At 45.8% G+C, this 20,956-nt stretch overlaps 1 protein-coding gene across 1 annotated transcript in view; it reads left to right on the top strand.

Moving 5' to 3' along the window:
- SV2C (synaptic vesicle glycoprotein 2C) overlaps nt 1-20,956 on the top strand; it is a 703,553-nt gene that overhangs the window by 38,340 nt on the left and 644,257 nt on the right. The gene's annotated exons all lie outside the window — the stretch shown is intronic.

The following is a 20,956-nucleotide window of genomic DNA, read 5'->3' as shown; positions in this document are numbered from 1 at the left end:
TCTTTTGTACTTTGACTCTTTTGTTTAACTACCTTACTTGTAAAGCGCTCTGATACCCACAAGGGTCATGTTCGCGCTATATAAATCCGTAAAAAAAGAATTGGAAGATTCAGCGCTGCATCGTTGTCAAGCCTCGCAGATGGTGTCAAAGAATCGTCGTCAAGGAGCCTCGCAGTCTGGCCTGGCGTCATCGTCAATTCGCCATTGCGATAGCTTCGATGAGCGATGCGTAGATTTTTCTCACACAGTCGGGTCAATTCGCCGGTTTTTGCAGAAAAACAGCTGCGGAACCCACTTCTGAGGGATCAAGACTGGACGCGGTACCTCAGGTAAGGGTAGGACTCACAGATGACAGAGTCCAGTAGCACCAGCACAGTTGCAAGAAGTTTTTTGTGTCCCTGAGACTTCAGAAAACAGGAGGCAAGCCCTATAGAGAGCAGGTCCAGTCCCTCTCTCTCCCAGGCAAGAACAGCAGGCAGCAGGATAACACAGCAGCAGGTTGCAAAGTGGCAATCATTCTTGTAGCATAGCAATCAGCAGGCAGCAGGCCAACACAGCAATACAGGTAGCAAAGTGACGGCCCCCCCACAGCACATCAGCTCTTCTTACAGGCAGAATCTCCTTGATTCCAGCAAAGTTTTTCTTTGGTGGTATCAATGGTCCAGTACTTATACCTAAATGTGCCTTTGAAGATCACAAGGTCCCTACCTTTCCTGCCTTGGCCCCAGACTTACTACAGGGGGGTATGCAGCTATTTGTGTGGGCAAAGGCACAGCCCTATTGAGGTCCAAGTGTCGGCTCATCCCTCCCAATCTACCTCAGGAAGCATTAGGATACAAATGTCACACTGCACCTTCCTTTGTGTGACTGTCTAGAAAGAATGCATAAAGTCCAGCATCCACTCAACCCAGATGTGTATTCAGAGACAGGCAGAGGCACAGAATTGTTAAAGTAAGATAATGACAACTTCCTAAAAGTGGCATTTCCAGACTTACAAATCTGACTTCACCATAAGTTGTGATTTTAAATTGTCAGTCCAGAGACACCAAACTACAAATCTCTATCTTTTGCCACTTGGATATTACACGTAAAAGATGTTTTCAGGCAATCCCAATGTTAACCTATAGGAGAGATAAGCCTTGCAGTAGTGAAAAACGAATTCAGCAGTTTTCACTACCTGGACATGTAAACCTCAAAAGTACATGCCATACCTTTTAAATACACTGCACCCGCCCATAGGGCATGGAGAGCAGCAAATGTTGGATTTAGGCCCAGATTTCTGCACTGGGATGAATGTATGACATTGTTCTGCATTCTGTCCATCAATTGTCGTTTTTGCATTTGTCACCCCAAGTGGGGTGGGTATGCCCAGACATCGATCCCCTGCTCTCCATGCCACTGGAGTCAAGCTATCCTGGCTGATGAGGAGTGAAACCCCGAAACCTTTCCTACAATGCTTTTTTCCAGTAAAGGGAGGACCTGGCCTGGCAGTTCGAGCTGGACTGTTCCCATTGGGCACAGGGTCAAGACTGATTTGCATATGGCTGAGTACAAACTGGAATGACATGGGGAGCAAAATAAAACAATGGATTTAGGCCCATATCTGTGTACTGGGGTGAATGTATGACATTGTTCTGCATTCTGTCCATCAATTTTGTTTTTGCAACTTTCTAAAAGTGGCATTTTCAGACTTACAAATCTGACTTCACCATAAGTTGGGATTTTAAATTGCGAGTCAAGAGACACCAAACTCCAAATCTCCTTCTTTTCCCACTTGGAAATGACATTGAAAAGATGCTTTAAGGCAATCTCAATGTTAATCTATGCAAGAGATAAGCCTTGCAGTAGTGAAAAAGGAATTCAGCAGTTTTCACTACCTAGACATGTAAACTTCAAAAGAACATACATACCTTTTAAATACACTTCACCCCGCCCATATGGCTGCCTACGGCATACTTTAGGGATGACATATATGTAATAAAAGGGAAAGTTTCGGCAGGGGCGGTGGGTGACATTTGAAAGTGGTGAGGCGCAAAGTGATTTGCATACAGCACCGCAGCGAGCGAGCGCAGCGAGCGAGCGCAGTGAGCGAGCCCGAACCGCAAAAGAGGGGTTTGGGGGGATAACCCCCCCTAGAAAATTTTGGAAAAAAAGAAGAAAAATAGTGCATTTTCAAGCAAATTTGAGAAAGCAGGAAGGTTAATAACGCAATTGTGAAAGTGCAGTTATTACATTAATAGATGGCATAACATAGGTAGCTGCTTATTCAGTATAATGACAGAGCTTCTCATTCTATTATGCTCAGGTGCTGAATTCAGACTATAAGACTTTAAATAAATACCAGCTTGAAATACCATGTTTTAACAGTGTGGCTCACGCTCGCACCATGCACAGCTTGAGGCAATTAAATAAAGGCATGTCAGTTGCAATGATTTAGATTATCAGCTTTCACAAAGTGCTAAAACAAATGCCGTCCCGAACAGTGCCGCCCTGCCGTCCTTAGCAGTGCCCACCACATATAGTGCCCAGTAACCACCTAATGTCCCAGGTCCAAAAGAAAAGGTCTCACTATCTACTACCGCCATGTTCGATTTGTATTGAAATATGTAGGCAGCTTCACAAAGACTCAATATAGGTAGTATGCGCTATTAAAAAAATAAAACACTTTCACAAAATACCTAAGAAGGTGTACAATTCACAGGGACTGGGCAGACAAAATCACTATGCGTGGCAATTTGGGTATATTTTAGTCTTGCAACTAGCCCGAGGGAGGGGCAGACAGCTAAACAAGTCTGGTTGCCTAAAACAAATGTAAATGTGCTCAAATGGTCAAATGCGTTTACGCCGGTTTTGGCTGTAATTGATGGCATCACTTCAACCTTTCTGACAATGCAACCTATCTTATACTGTCAGTGATAGAACTTTCAAATATTTACGTACATATTCACATTGTTTTCTGGCACAGACTTGGACCTCCTAGCACTAATCATACATAAATCATGGGGAATTAAAAAACAGGATGAGATTTCCTTAAATAGGCATATGTTAACATATTTTTGTAGTATAACACTAATATGTACTTATGATGAGTGTAGTGTTTAGTTATACATGGCTGCTTAATTTGCTAAATTGTGACAGGCATCCATGTATGCATGTTCAAGAGTTAAATAACACAGAAATATACAATTTTACGGCTCCATTTATTCTCAAAGCACAAAATAACACATTGAAATATACCAGTTATATAGCCAAAAAAACATATGGATAAATACAGAGTATCACTTTATTATGTCGTTTGGTCTGTATGAGCCCACTTAGACCTTACTGCCTTCTACTATATGTAATGCAATGTCCTTCTGTTTTACAGTGGGTATGTAAAGCGCTCTGATACCTACGGGTCAAGCTAGCGCTATATAAAACTTTTAAAAATAAAATACAATTAAAATAAATTGCCGTTGTACGAGTCCCCCAGCACCCCAGCCTTGCACCCCACAGCCCCCTTAAAGGTCTCGAACTGGAATAAATCACTTACAGCCACTGGATAGCTCCACAGATCGCGATGCAGTGCAGGAGGAGGGCGGCGGTGATAAGCAGGGGGGCTCTGGTTCCGGGGGCCATAGTCCAGTGTGCAGGATCTGGAGGGGGTTCAGGGGTGCTCAGGCCAGAGCAGGGAAGATAGATAAGTCCGGCAGGGGAGACGGCCCGCTGCAGTCCCGGCCAGGAGACACAGAATCCGCTTCCAAGTGAAAGATGCTGCACTCCTCAGCAGCGCTCTATGCTGCCCACCAATGCCCTTACTACCCATAAGTGTCAGCTGCTCCCACTGTCCATCAGTGCCAGCTGCTCACACTGCCCTGCTGATGAGACGGATTACCAATGGGATGCCTGGCAAATCCTTCACAGATCTGAAGAGACTGCAGAAACAAGTGCAGAATTCATGAGAAGAGTCACTGTGATGAGGACAGTGCGAAAACCAGACAGAATGGGAGAGGACATACCTGCAGGTAACAGAGCAATTGGCGGGAAAGGGAACTCATGCAACTCTACTTAATGAGTATATATGACGTATATAGTCCAAACCTTTGTTTGGAGCAACAGCGCACAATGCATCGAAGGTGAAGCACTTCAAAGTTGTGTGCAGGAGGTGGGGTGTCACCTACATGCATCACACGTTTGCTGCGCTGCCCCGTGAAGTGACGCTGATTTACAAAGTTGGCACCGGGAGATGAAGTTCTTCTGACAGACTGAAGCATCAAGATTAAAGCACAGGACTCCAAACCGCACGGTCAGCAGCTAAACCACCAGACCAGCCCTCCTCCACGTCCACACTTCACATGGACTGCAATATAGGCAGGTCACTGGGCAGCGGATGGACGTCAAAGGCGCCCGGCTATCGGGATCTACTGTGATTGACACCACACTTTACAAATCTGAATTTCCGTCTGGCTCCGAGGAGGAAGAAGGACAGAGTGAAGCCCCTGCCAGAGCTAGAGCCTCCTTATCCCACAGCCATTGGAGGGGTCAACACTTGTGCTAAATCCTGTGCAGGGAGGGTCTGGCTCTGCTCTCAGGTCCTATGCCGGTCAATGGCTTGCAGATGAACACATTCATTGACATCAGTCTCAAATGCTGGGATGGCTTACATGTCTGGGACAAACCAGGAGCACATGCAAAGGACAAAGACAAGAGGTCTGGCGCTTTAATAGTGCATCCTTGCAGAAACACACAACACTTAGACACACATTAACATAGATCACACATACATGTAGATATATACACAGAACAGCAAAACTACAGACATCTATATGTAAGCAAACATCAAATACTGGTAACTTTGTGCACAATGGCAAGGCACCTAGGCAAACAGACAACCTAAGTTAAAGACATTTATTCATAAAGCTGAACAGACTTGCAAATACCGATTGCAGTGTCACCCATACACACATTCAGTTATAATGACAGGCTCCACATAAGCAGACAAACATAGACAGGCAGAGAGGACAGATGGACGGACAGTAGACTAATAGAGGTAGACATGCTTTATGTCTGCTTATTATTTGCCCCCTCGATGGAAGAAATCAAGTTCAGGGGAAGAAAAAGTGGAGTGTCAATGCTCATTTATACGCAGCCTCGCTTTGGTAAAATCACTTCTATTGGGTAATGGAAAACTCGAGTCTCAAAATCCATCCAATCCATGCCCACTTTGTAACGGTCACCTGTAGGTTACAGGGCTCTGTTTCTACTTGTCTATTCCTTTATTAACCTCTTTAGTCTAATCCTACGCATGTAGCACTGCAGTCCCTCGCTTTCAACTCTTTAGTACCGCCATCCATCAGTCTGCCATAGTCTAACATGAATGGTCGAACACTTTCTCTAAATCTGGATTCGCTTTTCAAAACCATCATATTATCAGGTGACCAAACAAAGGCTACAACTGCCAGAATGCTTTGAATAGTTGAATGAAAAAACAGGCCAAAAAGTATGTTAGAAAGTACCCCAGAGCAAACTGTACTGCAGTCGTGAAACCATCAAATCACCCAGTGCATGTCTCCGTACTATAAGCAAATCACCCAGTTTGAGTTTCTTTATAAAACATACATTTCATATTCGTCGTGATATTGACAATTTCAAAAGAGTCAAGTCTTTCAGCTTCCCAAGGAACTAAATGAGTTTTTCAATATAGTTAAAAAAAACAGGCATCACATGTACAGTCTTGAATTATTTCACTGTGCTGGTCACCGTCTTAGACCTCTTAGACCTTACTGCCTTCCGTAAAGCGCTCTGATACCTACGGGTCAAGCTAGCGCTATATAAAACTTTTAAAAATAAAATTCAATTAAAATAAATTGCCGTTGTATGAGTCCCCCAGCACCGGCCCCAGCCTTGCACCCCACAGCCCCCCTTAAAGGTCCCGAACTGGAATAAATCACTTACAGCCACTGGATAGCTCCACATATCGCGATGCAGTGCAGGAGGAGGGTGGCGGTGATAAGCAGGGGGGCTCTGGTTCCGGGGGCCATAGTCCGGTGTGCAGGATCCGGAGGGGGTTCAGGGGTGCTCAGGCCAGAGCAGGGAAGACGGCCCGCTGCAGTCCCGGGAGACACAGAATGCGCTTTCCAAAAAGTTCCTAAAATCTCTTCTCCTGGGCACTGCTTGCTGGGTGCTGCGGCACCGCTGCCCTGCTCTGTGCTGCTGGCTCTGCCGTCTGTCCTGGCACTGCTGACCGGCCGGGCCTGGGGCTGGGGGGCTCTCACCGGGTCTGCTTCTTGCTTCTCCTCCTGCCAGCCCGGGGTCGCCGTCGCACCACTCTGCCCCCGCCCGCCCACGCGCGGCATCCAATAATGGATGCCGCGCGGTGGACCAGTCAATCCTGGCGCTGCATGCAGCACCAGGATTGGCTAGGGGGCACACTGTGTGCTCGCCCTGGGCAGCCTTTGAAAACCCGTCCAGGCTGAAGCCACAACCCCGGCCCCTTCTATATGCTTGCTGGCATCGGCGCATCTGCGCATGCGCGGGCAAGTCTCAGCCCGGCAGTCTCATGCGCACAGACTGTCACTCAAGCAGCTGCAGCAGACCAGCAGCCCCGCCCCCCCCACCCCCTGCGCACTCCGACCGCACCACCTGCCATTGACTGTATTGTCATGATCCGATCATCCGACATGTCACTCCTGCGCTGCGCTCTTTAACTTAAGCAGCCTGCAGACTAGTGCCACCGCCACGGTGCGTCCAGGGCTTAGTGGGGCTACGCCCCTACGCCCCAATGGACACACCGCTGCTGGGTTTGGGCCTCGAAAGCACTTACCAGGTCGAAATGGCAGTTTAAAACTGCACACACAGGCTCTGCCATGGCGGGTCTGAGCCATGCTTTGAGAGCTACCGAGTGGGTGTCAGAATCAGTGCTGCTAGCCCACTACTCACATTTAAATTACAGGCCCTGGTAACATGCAGGGCATTTTACTAGGGACTTATAAGTAAAGTAAATATGCCAATTGTGGATAAGCCAATGTTGCCATGCTTATAGTACGGAGACATGCACTTTGGTATTGGTTAGCAGTGGTAAGGTGCCCAGGAATAGTAAAGCCAACAAAAATAAATTCAGCAAAAAGAGAAGGAGGACAGCAAAATGTTTGGGGGTTACCCAGCAGAAAGGGCCAGGTCCAAACTCCCTTCCCCCCAGTGCAATTCATGATGTCTATCATGACGGGGACCCTTCATGATGCACGATTGAGAGATACAGATCGAAGGAGAGAGAGACAGAGAGACAGAGAGAGAGCACCTGGATAGGATTCCATCTTCTAGGTGTTCCCTTCTGTATGTGTAACCCTAGCATGGTGAATTAATATAGAAAGCAGCTGATGACCTTGCTGGCAATTGTCTCCTCTTTTCCCCTGCATGTCCCCGCACTACCTCTCACTGTTTTCACCCTGTGTAGACTGGTTGTTATGTATCTAGTTTGGATCCACAAGTGATGGAGCAAAGAGAATATTTCCATCCATGCAAACCATTACTTGCACACCAGATGCAGTGGTCATGTAGTCACCCTTTTTAAATAAAAAACTGTTAATTGGCATTTCTTTAAACAGAAAAAACACATCAGTTCACTTTTCCATCTTACTTGTCGGCATTGCCACGAAAAGCGTCCTAATGATCTTGTGGCTAATAGGGTGGAGCATGGTCTGGTTTCTGGGGTCTAGCCTCTGTCCCATTCCAATGTCTTCCATGTGTGGGTGTGTTCTGAGGCTGGTAAGGTCTTCTGCCAGGTCTGTAGTCATCAATAGAGTACTACAGTCATGGTGTGACATCTATCCTTCTCTCTACTAATGTGTACATGGAAGTTCCCAATCTCTGCATTTTATAGCGCCAAAAGCAAACTATAATAACAAACTGTGCCTAGGGGTGTGGGTCAACACTAATATCAGAACAGGGCCGGCCTCATGGTCATGTCATCCAGCTGCAGTAGTGGTGAGGGGCAGGGCCTGGACCGGCTATCCGGGGGGGAAAGGTGCAGGGACAGGAATCCAACGTCCAGTTGCTCAAGTGCTCACCTCCCCTCCGCCCTGCTCCAAGGGGTTCGGTTTCCGCTCCCATTCCCATTTTGGACCGTTACTTCATTCCCCGCCTGAATCTCCTCCTGCCCAGACTCTGTCTCTGTTGGGTACTCCCACTCACCAACTACCTCTATCCACAGTCCTACTATGGGATGTTTGCATACCACCTCACCCCGCCCCTCCCCCCTGTCCCCCCCACCCCGGGACTCATCTGTTATCAGCGCCCTCTCTTCGGCTCTAGCCCACAATGTCACGTCTCTTACCCAAGTCTCAACCTTGGGCCCCATCTTAGCCTTCCAAGCCATGGCGATTCTCCTCTTGGAGTATCAAGTCCAGGTCTACAAATCGGTTCTCAACTCTTTTGGCCTTGGGTCTAGGAAGATAACCAGTAGGTATGTCTCAACAGTATTCTCCAGCGAGTGGTCCAGGGTCGCATTAATTTTCGAGAGTTCTTGTTCCCAGTACCCCCATAGGTGCACGCAGCCCCAGGTCATTTGAAGGCCTGGGCTGGATTCACGGAGTTCTGCTATGTTGAACTCCGTAAAGTGACCAAAAAACTCTGCTGCACTATGTAGAGTTTCAAAAGTGGCGGTGTGTGTTACGTTGCGCTGCAGGGGGTGATTTTTAGCGAAGGGTGTGTATCCTGTGCTGTAAAATGGCACCGCACACAGCAGAAGAGGGCGCTGCTTATTTCGGCCGCTCGGATGGAAGGCTTATCAACATAAGCAGTAGCAACCATCCATGACCGTCCGCATTGAGAAATCTTGCTGGTAGGTGGACTGGAGTAAGATTTTCCTCACTCACCAACATAACGTTGGAAAGCGTGAACGAGTTTTTCAGAACTTCGAGCGCTACGTGGAGTGGGAATATCTCTGCAAACTCCATGAGCAGAGTGGAATTTCACTCCCAGGCCTTTATAATTTGAAGGAAGTCTGCCTCCAGTACTGTGCATTGTGGGCACTGCCTGGGCCCACACCCTTAAACTGCCCTAGTGTGTGGCATCCGGTAAGTCCTGTGGGTGTAATTATACTGGATATACTTCAATTGGTGTTACACAACATTTTTTGGGGGTATTCCAGTAGCCTCCCCCAGTCTACATTCAAAAGATCCCAGACCAGATCGGCCGTCCAGCGCTTCCTGAGGGCCCCCAATGGCTTCCCAGTCACTGCATTTACTGCCCTGCCCTATAAAACAAGGTAACCAGATGGCTCCCTGCTCCCCTCGTCAGTAATAACGACAGGACGAGGTCAGGTGAGTTGATCACTTTGCGTCTTTCTGTCCCTAGAGATCTCTGAAGATTTACACAAGTGCCTCGTACATAAGAAATTGACCTGTCAGGAGGTTTGTCTGCTCCATTAGGTCCGGCAGTTGGATGAGTGTGCCCAATTGGTAGCAATCGCTCATTGTCACTATCCCAGCCTCTGTCCAAGTGCTCTGCTGACTAACTTTAAAATACGTGATCGGGTCTCTCAACCAGTTGTAGCTCCGGGGCATAAAGTGCTCTGCCTCCCGTCTGCCTACAGCAGTGATGCCAGCAACTTAGTGCTGTGGTCAGGAGGATTCCAGGCCATAGACTCCTCAAAGCAGGCCAATTTAGCGCAAACCTTCCTATGACGTCGAGATTCCACTGGATCACGTTCCCAAATGCAGAATCTGTACCCTCCATTTTTAAACAGGTGCTGTACGACACATGATCCATGCAACGCCATTTGCTTCTGATTCAATGTTAGCTATGTTGAACTTCACTCAAAAACCCCTCCGGTGAAACTGTGGATGCCAGGATTAGATACGAAGCCTAACGTAGATAATTAGCTAACTAACTGAAGTGACAACTGTCGTTCGTACATTGTGCACATTGTCACAAGAACTAGTACTTGTTTTTCATGAGTTTGATGTTGTTAAAGCATAAGGTCAGTATGCTTTCCAATACAGCACATGTAAGATGAGTGGATTAATTTGTTAATGTTTTAAAAAACTACAGAAAATCCAGAGTTCACTACACAACCCCCACTAAACACATCCCTGTGTGCCATGTCCCCTACCACTGCATGTCATATTTATAAGTCACCCTCACAGCAGGCTAACAGCCCTAAGGCAGGGTGCTGAATATTACATGTGAGAGCACACCAGAACGAGCAGATATGCCCCTGTGCTGGTCAGCCCTATTACTGCCAGTGCACGTGAGGAGGGAAGCCGTTTTAAAACATGTGCTGAACACAAGGTGTAAATGAGTTCCCCAGCTACATGATGGCTTCACTAAAAATAGGGATGCTTGGTATCAAACATCTTGCATTGATAAACCGACACTGATGCCTAAGGACACCCCTCCACCGGTCGCCCCTGGGCCTTGGAGAAGAGGACCAAAGGTGTACCCCCATCCCCGAGCATCGCAAAGCCTGAGCCCACTTGCTGGTTCAGCCTACTGGATTCCTAGTCAGAGCCTGAAGCCTCTTTTTACATTGATCGATCCCCAAAAAACGCATTGGGCTCCTGGCGCTGATTTGCACCCTGCTCTCGGCCACCCTTGTGCTGCTGGTGGTGTATTGTTGGTGCTGCCTTGGACCTTGCCCACCTCTCACCATAACTCCTGGAGATTGGTCCTGTAAGTGGATGTACTGTACCTGTTTGCAGAACGTGTTCTTCCTTCCATAGGATAAGATTGCAGAACTCAGAAATTGCAGTGTGTCCACTTTTTAAAGTGAAAATAATTTATATTTAAAAATGTACTTACCTAAATGATTTTGTCTGATGTCAAATCACATATAAAGATCCTTGGTATTTTTATAAATTGGTGTGGATCTCCTTCTTGAGTCGTGTTGTCATTTATTAATCAATGTGTGTATTTTGCAAATGTTTTGCACTTCTCTGTGTTAAGCCTAAGGCTGCCCGACCACAATACCCCCTAATAGAGTACTTTGGGAATGCAAAGCAAGCCCTTGACCAATCATGAGGGAACCCCTGGACTCTTTACATGGCATATCAACTTACTGATATATCACTTAAACAGCCAGCTTTCTACACTCCATTTGACCGCACCGGCCTCCGTAATGCCCACAGCGCTCCACCTGAACTCTTAGGGGGTAGAGATCCCCCTCAGTGCTCAAGGTCCCACTCTGCTTCCTTTAGAAGATCTCGTCCAATGTCTGTGGGATGGCTACTGGTGAGCAGCTCTCTGTTTGATCCGACCGCTTGGATTACCGACACCACGGAGCTGTGTCCCACAGTCACGTCCTCCTCATCTTCCTTCCCCATGGCATCTGTGAGCTCTGCAGCCGCCTGCAAAACCTCCACCCTGTCCCAGTCTGTTTGCGTTTTAGAGGGCCTGACCAACGTTCCACCTCATGTGGCCCCATGGGGTTGCCGCTTGCTCCTCTTGTGCCTCCTGCTTTACAGTCCAGGCTGTGAAGGCTCTTCATTCCTGCCTGGTACGCCTTGATCTAGGACCATGTTTCTTTCGGTTCCTGGCAAAAATGTGAAGTGGCATCCTCCAGGATTTTTTAATGTTGCGGGTAACATGAGATATAAGAGAAGCCCTTTTCGCCTGAACTGCTGCTGTGTAATCCGGAAACAGTGTCACTTGGCTGTTGCCCACTCCGAAGGGGCACAACTCCCGGGCCCGCTGCAGAAGCACGTCTCTGTCTTTGTAATGTAGCAATAGTGCAACTACTGGCCTGGTGATTCCCTGGGGCCGGTGGTCATGCCGGTATACTGTTTGCTCTCTTAATTACAAAAAAGAGGGTAAGTTAGCTTAGGGCCACCGTTTCCCGTAACTATGACTCCTGGTACGCCACCATGTCTGGGCCCTCTGTGCCCTCGGGGAGTCCCACCACTTGGACGTTGTTTCACCAGGTGCATCCTTCCGTGCCCTCTACTCATTGCTCAAGCTTGCTCAACCACTCTGTCAGGCCCCTCAGCTGGGCACTCATAGATTTCTGTGCCAACTGCATCTCGGATAGGACTGTTTCATTCTGCTCACAGCAGGCCCAGCTCTGTCACCACCGTGCCAATCTCTTTCTGAAGCATGGTCTTCACATCAGTTATGTCTGCAAGGATTTTGACCAGCGTGTTCTGTAGGGGTGGGGAGAGGTTCTCCAGTTTCAGCTCTGTTTCTGTAGGGTCCGGATCGCCCTCCCATGACTCGTGTGGGGGACCCTATTGTTTGGTCCTCAGCTTGCCCAGCTATGCCTATTGTTGCTGGCTGAGAACCATTCAATGATCATCTGTTTGGGCCTTATGGTAGGGTGGACACTGTAAATGTATGTCTGCATGGCCCCACTTATCCATCAAGGGGCCCGTGGACACATGAGTGTTCACTGTTTGTTCCCGGGACTGCACTGCTGTCCCCAGGACACTGCACAGTACTCACTGACCTTGGCCTCCAATGATCAATTGGGTCTTCCAGGCATTCCTCTACGGTCTCCAATTCCGGGCATTGCCCTCTTAGGGGGTCTTCAGAGAGCCAGGCAGGAGCCCCAGTTATCCAGCCAATGTCCAGAGGTGCCCCCCACCTTCTCTCCAGCAGGCCCAAGACCCCCTCAGGCAGCAGCCAGACCTCAACTGGAAAATGTGCGTCGATATGCGCACCAAGATTTTAGGCTTGCGAGAGTGAGGAGCACCAAAAGCCCTGCTCGCCGGACCCGCCCAGCCCCTCCAGATATCAGCAGTTGGGGTGGCCTGGCAGACTTCCACCTTGGATATCCAGCTCCCTCCCAGGACGAACTGGAGAATGAAGCCAAGGGGAAAAGGGAGGGGGAGAGGGCTCCCTGTGCACACTACACCCCCGCGCATAACTATTCGGGGGTAGAACGCCACCCGGGGTCTGTTTCACAGGTGTGCTACGGCTCCAGTCCAGCTCCGGGGGGGCCAGAGTATCTCCATAGCAGCTCTGTCACCCCAGGGGGCCAAGGCAACTCCAGGAGCTCAAGGCTCATTCACCACCACCGCCGAGGTAATAAAGGAGTCTTCACAATCAGGCAGCACTGGTTTATCCAACATGCAAGCTCACTGCTGCCCGCTGCCTCTGAACTGGGTCACGCTGTTTCCTGTGGGCATCTGGAGAAGTCTTGCTCGTAAGGCCTGCCTGCCTGCCTAGGCTTGCGCGAGTGAAGCCACCCATCTAAGTCAACGAGCCCTACTCTGGGCTTCTCTCTGCACTGCAGCAGTAGGCGGGTTGACTCCCAAAGTTCCCCGACAGCCCACAGGGCCACGCTGTGCTCTAGTATATGTGGGCCAGTTGTATCACCACTAGCCCGCTCCTTTGCCAGCACAGGGGGCTGGCCCACACCAATGGGACCTGCAGCAGCACTCAGCTTCACTTAGTCCGACGACCGTTTTGAGCATCCCTGGGCCACTCCGGCAGAAGGTGGTGGTTATTTACCTATCGAGAAAAGATAGAGGGGCATAGGTGCACCCCCCAGGCATTCAATGGAGAGGATACTGCCGGGCCAGTGCAGAGCCACCAGGTTAAGCATCCGCCATTGTGGCTCGCTGGGCAATACCACCTCATAAAGCAACCCTTGATGTGAGATAAATTTATGCCTGTCATAAATAATCTTACAGATGAGATTACGTATCACTTACCTTTAATATTACATTATGAAAGAGACAACTATAAATATAGTATTATTTAGTAGTTTGAGTACTTGCTTTTATTTAATTACCTTGTGCCTTTAGCTTTTGCTACTTATTGGCATAAATGTTGGGAGGTAATAAACATTGCATTTGGTGTTATATGTGTGTGCTTTTATTAAATGTAGTGAAATATGCTTATCTTCTTCATAATCTGCAAAAAGGAAGCTCAGGCAAGTAATTATAAAATAAGGTAGAGGGCATACTGAAAGACACATGGCGAGACATTATGATTGATACAAAAGTAGAAAAATCCTTTTAATCTGATAGATAGCAATTTCACTGTGTCTTTAAATAGATATTAACTGAAAAAATCTGCAATAAATAAATAACATACATAATAATCATCAGACATACTGATGCTCATTCTTACCCATGCATACATCCACTTTTCATCACTCTTATTTTCAATATATTGCAAAAGTACATTGAATTTATACGTTGTAAATGTATGTCACAAGTTCAATAAGAATATTCTTTATTGCAATGTATTAATATTATTCCAGCCTGCCTTCGGCAAGCCAGCTTGCTGCAGGGGACCCCTTTTTCTCTAAATCTTTCTTCTTCATAATGTCAGTTTCCAAACCACTCTGCAAAGTGTTTCTATTGTAAGGGTTACTAGAATGACATGCCATTGAGGACCAAATTAGGCAGCGAACTTATTCAAATTGTGCAACAAATTTAAATAATGAAGCATTTTATCTGAATGCATTTTCTTCATTCATTTGAGTAGGAAACACCATTTTTGCAGTTTATACAAATTATGTGACAATTGATTATGCATCTCAACAACCCTGCTGGGTGTGTCAGTGAGTATTCTACAAGGGAGCAAAAGGCATCAAAAGCCTCTTGCATGCAATAAAATACTCTTAAATTGAACATGGACACAACTGAGGTTCTCATCCTCAGCCATTTGAATGGAGATCGGTAGGGTAGCTCGTGACCTCAGGAACTCAACCCCAGAAACTCAACCCCTCTGCTTTCTTTATATCCTTGGTTACAAACCTAACAGTACTTTGGGAGAATACTTTGAATCTTAGATCTCAAGTTAATCAGTTGCTTTTAGTACCTTAGGGTGCTCTACATAAACTGCCCATTTTCATCTATTGATTGCAGTAAGATGGTATGCCAAGGGGTCTTCCTTTCCAGGTTAAGTTATTGTAATGTCCTGTGTATTGCTTCCCACAAAGTATTGATAGACTGGATGCAACTACCTAAAACTAGGCCATACACGCTATTATGAGTTACTTAGAATATCCCACGTCTACGCTTGGTGGGGTCAAGGACACTGGTTTACTGTTGATGTCTCTGCATAGCCGGGTCAGCTATACTTGCCTACTGTTGAGAAGAGAATAGCCTTAGGGCACTATGCCTCACTCCTTTGAGGTATAGATAATACACTGCTAGACCTTTCAAGTCAAGTCAAGTCAAGTCAATTTTATTGTTTAAAATTAATAAAAATTATTACAACATACATTTGAAATCATTGGTAAAAAATAATAAATAATGTGCTTGATTGTTCACAAGGTAAAGTGAATAGTCCGTGCAATTAATAAAATCTCAAATTTTTCATTTTGGTTGTACACTTCTTTTGTGGCTAAAGTTTTCAAGTGTGCACTTCCTATTCACTGTGGTTTCCTGGGTCCCCTTGTTGTAGGAGAGATTGTACTTTCCTCATGTATTTAACCCCCCTACAAGCCGACATAGGAGATGATCCATCTAGCCATCGAATTACAGCTTGCCTGCATGTTCGAATATTCAGGTTATTAAAAATGTTCTTTAAAAGCTGTCTCCTTAGGTCTATAAGAGCTGGGCAAGCACATAGCAAGTGAGTTAATGTTTCGTTTTGATATCCGCATAGACGACAATTATGGTCGGTGTAACTACCTTTCCAGGATGGTAACAAGTCCTTTGAAAACTGTAGGCCCAGCCGATGTTCTATGTATCTTTGTTTTATGTGCATGTTAAAATGACTTTCCAAATAGGGCTGTGGCTTTATCCCGGAATAAGAGTTTATCACTGTCCACCCGTGTCGACGTTTTGCGGTGCTTGACTTGTCTTCCAGATATGATTTCCATTTGACCGCATTGTTTGTAATTTTATCGAAGGTAGTTGTATCTGGCATCAAGTTCCAAGTTGAATCGATTCCTATACAGGTCAAGGATTGAGACAGGAAATCTCCCCAACTGTGAGGCACGTGCTGTTTCTGCTGGGTGTCAATTTCTTTCCAACACAGGTTGTCCAGTGTGCCTTCTTCTGACATACGTACTTTATGACAGAGTTTCACAAAAGTACCCATACTGCGAAACTTCTGGTTCAGCAGGCCAAATTTTAAGCGACCCTGCGCTGGTGATGCAGATTTTGGGAGGTTTAAAGCTGCCTTGTATATCTTTGTTTGTAGGCTGTTTAACAGCCCCGCCTCTTTGCCACACCAGGTCGCCAATGCGTAATACAAGGTAGGTAAGGTTTGCGCTTTTATCACTTTCAGCAGGTGTGTATAGTTTGGGCAACTTAGTTTTTTTTGTAATTGCCGGTATGCATAGATCAGGGAATGTGCTTTTGCCTTCAGGTCAAATTTGTGCTCCTTGTTCGTTGGGCCTTGCCCCAGTTTCAGACCTAGGTACTTGTATGATACTTCCTCCTTTATTGGGGTGCTATCTGTGTACCATACGAATGTTGGTTTTTTCGGGTCTACAATACGGACCACTTTGGTTTTATCTTGATTCAGTTCCATGCCTTCGTGTTTCAAATAGGCGACCAGATTTGTTGATCATCCTTTGCAGGCCTATTGGGGTTTGACTCAAAACAATAATATCGTCAGCATACTGCAGGAAGGGGATTAGGTTTTTTGACATGTGCGGTGGATGACCTTCCCCGACTTGCATGTGACTGACGATGTCTGCCATATAGAGATTAAATAAGCTTGGGGCCAGTACACAGCCTTGTTTTAAGCCCTGTTGTGTATCAATTTCATCCGTGATATTGCTACTGTCTCCCAGTTTGACTCGTGCCCAGGTGTGACTATACATGCTTATTATTGCCTCCAGTAAGTTCTTCGGAAGGCCCCATGATCTTAATTTGTCCCATAATCGGGTTCGATTCACCCTGTCAAATGCTGCTCGCAGATCTATAAAACAAGCATACAGTCTGCTAGACCTTTCAGCCTTAGGGTGGTCTTCCACCAGACGTTTTGCCTTCCCCACTACTGTCTAGCTGAATTCGCTTTTGTTGGCCTTAGGACTCTGTGCACTTTACCACTGCTAGCCAGTGCTAAAGTGCTTGTGCTCACTCCCTAAAACATGGTATTATTGGCTTACACCTGATTGACCAATTTAAGGTATTTATAAGTCCCTAATAAAGTAGAATACCATATACCCAGGGCCGGTAAATTAGATGCTACTGGTTGGCCTACCTCACTTATTGTGCCACCCAGTTAAGTGGCCCTTTAAAACAAACATATCTCAGTTGCAACCTGTGTGCAGTTTAAACTGCCAAAATTCAACTTGGTAAACAAACATTTTGCAAGCCTAAAACTCCCTTTTTAATACATGTAAGACAGTCCCCAAACAGCCCATAGAGCAAGGTGCATTGTATTTAACAAGTTGGACAGTTGCGTTTAAGTTTTACATGTCCTGGTAGTGAAAAACTCACATATTCATTTTTCTTTACTGTGAGGCCTACCTCTCCCATAGGATAACGTTTGGCTACCTTATTACATTTAATAAGTAATCGCTTTTGCATGATAACCGATAGAAATGTCATGTTTTGTGTTTAAGGACACACATCTTCTTTAATGGTAAAGTTGGATTTTAAGTCACAAATGTGAAAATGCCAGTTTTTTAAAGTTGGCATTTTCTTGTCCTAACTATTTGGTGCCTGTAGCCTGTATCCTGGGTCACATGACTGGGTGTAGTTGGCAGTTGTCCTTTGTGTATTCCTCCTGGACAGTAACACAAAGACTAGGTGCTGGCAGGGTGCGGTGGACCTGTGCACAACCACACTTACATTTGAAAGGAGCTGCCTCAGTACACACTCAAAGCACTTTACACTAGCCTTTTTTTAACCCTAGACCCAGTGGAGCTAGGCCAGGGAGCCAGAATATTCTAGGAACATCTGTGTGTGGGTGGAACTCTAGAACTTTCTTCCACTTCAAAGCTGGCACCATGTATAAAAATAGGACTCTCGGGTCCACTCTTCAGCTCACTTTGGAATGTCAGAGGATTTTCAGAGGACTGCCATGCTGCCTGAGGCGTGTTTTGTACTTCAGAAGACTTCCTTTCTGCTCCAAGAGGACTGCCCTGTTGCGGAAAGCCTGCAATGTGCACCTCAGATAACTGCCCTGCTGCTGGAGACGTACTTTTCTGCCTGAACTCAGGACCACCAGAGTGACTCAAAGGGCTAGTTTGCTGGCTTCATATTCAGAGCTACGTGGACAAAAAAAGCTCCAACACCTTTTTAAGTGTACTTTGATCTAGCCTGAAGTAAGTCCTGACCCTCCAAGAGGCGCCTTTGAGTTCTGAACACTTGGAAGTGGTGCGAAAGGTACCCAAATAGTCACACTCCAAAACGTGGGACCAAAAAGTGCTTTGAGAACCAAGAGGAGATTGGGACACATCTCCTTGTTGATCCACCCAAGGTGCATCATGCTTGTGGACCCTTAGGTGATCTGGTCATAAACCCATTTTATTATCGCTTTTAGTTTTTTGGGCGGTGGCAGCGGGCAGGGGGGCGCCTCTCCTCCGCCCTAATAGTGGGGCCATCATTGGGGGTTCTTCCTTGAACATTTTCTTGAAAGCTCAGAGCCTATGGGTTGGCAGCATGCATTAGGGGGAGATATAATTCTCTGAGAAGGCGCCACTGTCCTGTTATAGTCATAAAGTGGGTTATGCTGGTGCCTACAAGCCTTATAATAAGATTTGCAATCACATTCTATTGGTAGAATTCCAGGTGGCAGCAAGACATATACCAAAGTTGTCACACTTTTACATACATAATAGGCTCAGAATTGTAACTGCAGCTTTGTGAAAATTACAACCAAGGTGCAGTATCTAAACATGTTCTAAGTTTCTAAACATGCTAACTGTTTAGCCAGTTTGAAGGCCTTTTCTGTATTGCCTGTTTGATATTTCAGTGCTACTAGTGTTGCCCCCCTGTAAAAGGGAATGGCATTTCATTGTACTTTCTTGAACACCTTAAGTCTCCCGTCTTAGACCAGTAAAACTGGAGAAATCAGACTACTTATTTCTAGGAGCCAAGACACCCACAGGACTTCAAAGCCCCATGAAATTGTAATCTCCCTAAAAATGCAGCAGCTGCCTGGGGACACCTGTGTACACACAGCTAGGCTGGCGAAGTGACACACCCTGCAGCTGTTTCTCCTCAGAGGACCTTCATAACCACAGAAACACGCAGGTAGCCTTTTTCTCGACACAAAATACCAGTGTGAAGGTAACTTGTTCTGTGTGCCAACCTCTGATGCATGTGATGTTGTCCCCCACAGACCCATCTGCAGCCTGGACTTGTGTTGTAAATATGATTCTCTGTTGCCCTCAGTTCTAACTAGCCCTTCCTTTATGTTCATCCTTAGTTCTTTACTGTAGAACTCTAATGTTCTCTCCCATGTCATCAGGGCTTGAGGATAATTAGAAAAAAGGGGACCCCTATAAGTAATCGTAGCACTTGCTATACATAGGGAACAAACAGAGTTAAGAAAAGTCTATAGCTAAGTGACACATACCAATTGTACTTAAGTTAATACAGTCTAGATGTATGATTGAAGATAGAAAGTCCAACTGTATAATGATAGTCTCCAAACACTGAAAACTTCTGTTATGATTTTATTAGTATGTATTATTCATATCAATCAATTTTTTTGGGAGAAATTACATATTTTATATTGTTTTTTAGTGTATTTCTCTTTTGTTTTTGTTTTTTTAGGATTATAATTCAATATAACAAATAGTCAGTTAAAACCATATTAGAAAAAGGACAAAACCAATAGACATAAAGCTGAATGCATTGTTGAAGGCAAAGCGGTAGATGTCACACAACGCGCGTTTCGGCTCTTGAGCCTTCCTCAGGTTACCGTCTACTGCTAGAATAAAGGCGAACTCAGATTTGGTTGTTAGCTCAGATGTAATTGGTGCATCTTTATTGAAAATCTCTGTTATCTTGAGTAAAAAGTGGATGCCATAAAACTAGTTGATGGATAACGGTGATGGCTAGAAGTCACTAGTGTGGATCCTGTTCGTTTTATACAGTGTTTTTGGTACTCAATATAGTGTAGGTATGAACTGTTTAAGGTTCTATATCTTGATTGTAGGTTTATAGTAAACGACGATAATGATGATACACGATAAAATCAGCAAACAAGACCAGAATTTGACTGGTCTTGTTTGCTGATTTTATCGTGTTAGATAACAGAGATTTTCAATAAAGATGCACCAATTACATCTGATCAGGGCTTGAGGATTCCAGATTTGCCAGTTAGAGCCTGGTCAGCTGGAGAGATGTAGCGTTTACTTCTACTCTTCATTAAACTTACCTGTTTACCTGCATAGAGTCTCCAAGAAGCATTATTCATCTTACAACAACTTGCTGAGCTCTTCTGCCCACACTTTGCCATGTCCTTGAATACTGTTGAAGCGGTTCACAGAGACAACCCTTTGAGATAAGACCACATCCCACAAGATCTGTTGAGTTGTTAAGACTATTAGTCTTGTTTCATATTTCTCTTTTAACAGTTTATAATATTTATGTCAAGTGCCTTCAGCTGCTCATCTTAATAGCCGAGGTTTTGGGTTGTGGAAACTAGTTTGAATCATTTCGTCTCTTAAACTTCGATCAACCCATTAATATACTCACAATTCATTGCCAGAAACCAATATTTCGGTTCCCTTTAATGTTTTTTAAACTTAACACAAAAGATTTACCAATCCTAAGGAATTCCCGGGGTCAACCGGTTTAAACTCCTTCTATACTCCCAAGCCATGTGTATGTGAAGCCGTGAGCACTGAGGCTGTTGGTAGGTTTCAGAGCCAGGGTGGAAACGAAAACCAGCCCTGGCAAAAATGTCCAAAGCAGCCCCAGACTGCAGGTGGCCGGACTAGAGACAGGCACACCCGTCAATCTCGACTCAAGAGTCTGCGTGGAATCAGGCGTTTAAAAGGACTATTCCATCGCGGGTGACAGGGGCTTGGAAAGAATGCACCCCCACTAAAGTCTACAGTAGCATTTTATTTGTCAGGAGGATGAACAGAAGTAAAAAGACGCTTCCTGGG

The sequence above is a fragment of the Lissotriton helveticus genome, chromosome 2_1 (assembly GCF_964261635.1).
Source record: "Lissotriton helveticus chromosome 2_1, aLisHel1.1, whole genome shotgun sequence".
Lineage (NCBI taxonomy): Eukaryota > Metazoa > Chordata > Amphibia > Caudata > Salamandridae > Lissotriton > Lissotriton helveticus.
This window is presented reverse-complemented; position numbering and strand designations above follow the sequence as displayed.